This window comes from Panicum virgatum, chromosome 3K, assembly GCF_016808335.1.
Source record: "Panicum virgatum strain AP13 chromosome 3K, P.virgatum_v5, whole genome shotgun sequence".
NCBI classification, from domain to species: domain Eukaryota; kingdom Viridiplantae; phylum Streptophyta; class Magnoliopsida; order Poales; family Poaceae; genus Panicum; species Panicum virgatum.
The window spans coordinates 13,677,792-13,682,150 of NC_053138.1; positions in this window are offsets into that span (position 1 = coordinate 13,677,792).

Below are 4,359 nucleotides of genomic sequence, written 5' to 3' on the forward strand. Positions count from 1 at the left end.
CGAGCCGGAGTACCAGGGAGCAACGGGCATGGGTGCGTGTCGGGTGTTCGCGTGGGACTTTTTGCAGGAGCCTACTGTTACTGTGCTAGTGCTACCGAGCGCGCTTCGGTCACTCCACGGTCACGTGACGTGCCATCACTATGACTCTTTTCTATCCTACTAATAAAAGGCCGGATCGGATCTCCGAGAAGGATTCCGACACGCGTACGTATATGTTGGATATACACGGGCCTTTAAATACACTGTACTCCCTCCGTTCCAAAATATAAGACATTTCAAAAATTTTGAAGAGTCAAAGTTTTTTTTATGTTTGACCAAATTTATATAATAGAATAATAACATTTATTATATAAGCTAAATACCATTAGATTCTTTATTAGTTATATTCTCATAGTACATTATTTTGATATCATAAATTTTTATATTTCTCTCTATAATTTTGGTCAAACTTGAGATTGTTTTGACTCTTCAAGATTCTTGAGATGTATTATAAATTGGAACGGAGGGAGTATATATATATGTAGTATATATATAATTATATATCATATAGTATGTGTGAGCGCGATATACTACTATACTACAAAGTGCTCGCAACAATTGAAATCAACAACCACCTGCCGTTTGGGATGGATGTATATTTGTACCACCGGCCACGAGGGCGAAGGGGATGCAAAAATCTGGCGCCACCGATCCGGGCGGCGCCGATGACCTCGCGCGCGCGCCGACCGCCCCACCACCCGCCGGACCGCGACGTCCGGCCGGTACCGTACGAAAGGACGGACAAGCCGGCCGCGCCGCCGTCGCCGCCGCGTACGCACCAACTCTACCGGCCGATCGATCGACGTCGGCGCACGGTCTCGATCTCCGCCTCTCCTCCGATCTCCCGCGCTGCACTTGACCGGTTGCTGCTCCATCCTACGTGGCAGGTGGAGGGTAACAGAACAGGTTTGCATGCATGCATTACGGGGGCCCACTATCCTGCTTTTACATTCGATTTCTTTTTTAAGTGGAGAAAACCCACGGCCCTGCTTCGACCGGGAACCCATTGGGCCCCGCCCGTTCGCTCTCCGGGTATCTATCTCTCTCTTCTCCTCTGCTTTGGATTTGGGCCATGGCCCGTTTACATGCTGCCGCCATACCGGGACCACACCGTACGTGCCGCACGCTCCCATCCCATACGTGTGCGTGCTCCGCTCGGGGCCGGGGGGAGGGGTATTGATAATTTACGTCAACCGTACGGGAGCTCCGTACGGTCGATATTCCGACCGTTGTTTTTTTTCATTTATAGAAATTTTTTTATCATTTTGTGATAAAATTTTTTCTGAAAAAAAATTTCAAAGGGAAAAAATGAGGATGCGAAAAAAATTTGACGAGAAAAAGTTTGGGAAAAAATTTTCAAAGAACAAACAAAAGAAATTTAAGGAGAAAACTTTTACATTAAAAATGAAAAAAACTTTGAAATTTTTTTGCATCCAAACGAAAAGAAAAAAGGCTCTGAAAAAAAAATCATCCAAAAATCAGAAAAGAAAATTCAGAAAAAAATGAAAAAAAATACGCGCGGCGCTGCCTCCCCGCTGCCCCGCCCGGGCGCGGATCCGGCGCCGCTGGCCGCGGCCACCGCGGAGGGGGTGGAGGTACGGCGCGCGGAGGGAGCCGCCGGAGACGCCGGAGGGAGGCCGAGGGAGCTGCCGGAGGGAGCCCAGGAGGTGGGTCGGCGGCGGCGCGTGCGCGGGGAGAACTTGCGGTGGCCTAGTAGAGCGCGTCCGCGGGGAGCGGCTACGGGGGAGGCGCCGCCCGGAGGGCCGCTCAGACCGTCCCGCTAGATCTATCGAGAGGAAAGGGTGGGGAGAGGAAGGGGAACGGGGGAGGGGGAGGCTGCGGGGAAAAAAGGGAAGGAAATGAGAAGAGGAGGGAGGAACGCGGAAGGGGTAGACGGGGATGGCGTGCTCGGTCGACCGTAAGTTGGTGAGTGTGCGGTCAACCGTAGATTCAGCATCGCGGGGGGGGGGGGGGGGGGGGGGGGGAGCTCGATCGACAGTGGATGTATCACGACCGTTTATCTCCGATCCTTCCGCAATGGGCGTAGCACGCGTACATACGAGCTCCCCACCTAGCTGTATAGTATCGTACGCAAATATATGTATCTACGGGGGCCGCTATTTGGCGATCGCGCGCCGCGGCAAGGAAGCAGCGAACGAGCGCCGCAGCTGTCCAGCAACGCACGTGCACCACAAAGCAGTAGTAGCGAATAAGGAATTGACTTGCTTTATATTATGTCATCGGGATGTACTCTGCCTTCTACTCTCTCTTTTTTTCGGGACAACGGGTGTGTGGGTGAGTAATTGGGGAGGGGGGTTTCACATACATATGAATGTAGAAGCAAGGAAAAAGATTGAGAAAATAGAAACAAGAAACATCGTGAGATTTGATTAAAAAATGTGGAATAATTCTCCATGATATTATGCTCAGGCTTACAGGAGGATAAATTAAAAAAAACTGATTGGTTGTTGTTCTCCAACATAGAATAAACAATACATCCATATTCTTCATCCAATAATGTTATCTTTTTTGTAACAGTAAACTGCACATCTTCACTTATAGAACTCGATGGTGACGCTCTGAAAAAAATTGGAAAGAAATTGCGACTCTTGTGCTCTGTTATAATAAGTTTGAAAAATGAGGAAAAAAAAGATATCCACAAATGAACTTACATGCATGCTTAATTTTTTTTTATCTCCACAAGGGTGTCATACTTTTCGTTGCATGGGTTTGTCAGCAGTAGTAGAATATGCATTCACATAGTGGTTTTGCAGCTTGAGAAAACATAAAATTCTATTTAAAATATTTTCTACATCAAAAAATAATATAAATAAAAAGAGAAAAAGAAAATGCAACCTAGTTTATAGTTTCAAAACTTTGAAGTCAGAAGTTATAAACTTTATATTACTGTAATAGTTTCTTATTAGTTTAAAAACTTTGGAATCTGAAGCTATGAACTTTTTACTATCACATTAATAAATTTTATTAGCTTTCCAAAAAACTTTGAAATATGAAACTATGAACTTTTCTGGTACCACAATAATAAATTTCGCAACTCCAAAAGAAACCTTGAACTTTGTAGTAACATAGTAATAAATTAAGTTTGCAGCCATAGAAACTTTGAAATCCTGAACTATGAAATTTGTACTAGCACAATAATTTGAAAAACTAAAAAATTGAATTTTGCACTAGCACAAGAACACGAATAAACTTTATAGTCCCCCTCCGGTCCAACAAAACTTTGAAATCTAAAACTATGAGCTTTGTACTACCACATAATAAACTTTTGTAGTCCCCAAAAACTTTGAAATATGAAACTATAAACTTTGTAGTAGCACACTAATAAACTTTATAGCCCCAAACTTTAAAATATGAAATTGATCTTTGAACAAGTTAATATATTTTGATTACTCATGAACCGTGAAAAAAATATATCACGAATAGACTATGTGTGGAGCACGGTGTGTGCTGTGTTTGGGTAAAAAATGAAAAATATAGAAAAATAATGAACATTTACAAAATAGGTCAGAGCATATATAGACTCCATAATTTTTAATGAACATAACTAAACTAAAAACTTCACATTAGTATTTTTAAAAACTTATGAACTAAGTGTACAAAACTTTACACTTGTAGTTCAAAAAATTCCAAGAACACAATTGAAAACTCTAATATCCTCGACTTTCAATTTGCATGCATAACCCTTTACAATAGAATATAACCAAACTTTTGATTACTATATACGAAACTTTATAGGATACCTATGCTTGACATATAACTGCAGAACAGTTCCAAACTTTCAGACATATAAAGACCAAAAACATAAAAATAACAAGTGTGGTTCACAAACAAAATGTAGGCTTTTCAAGTGAAATGTATGGGCTATCTGGTCTAGACAAAGAGAATGGGAATTTGCTAATACATGTAGGCAGCATCTGCAAAAAATACAAATGAACATGAAGGAGGATATCCAGCTCACCTCAAATATGATCTTGCGCCCTGCTCTCGAACTACACCGCTTAAGTAATCTTGCATTGGGAGAAAACAAATTTTCTCCAGCTCTAGAAACTTCACGCGAATCCCAAGCTAATATTGTGGGTTAACAAAACCAACAAGACGTGTGTGAGAAGATAATTACACTAATAGGCATGGAATCAATAGGAATTAGAAAAAATCCTCATAAATATGAATACAGCCTTATACATGTAATCTTTGTAATTCCAAAAATTTATACAGTAAATTTAAGAACTTTCTACAATTAAATTTAAAAATCTATAATACTATATACAAAACTTTATACATGGATATTTGAAACCTTTC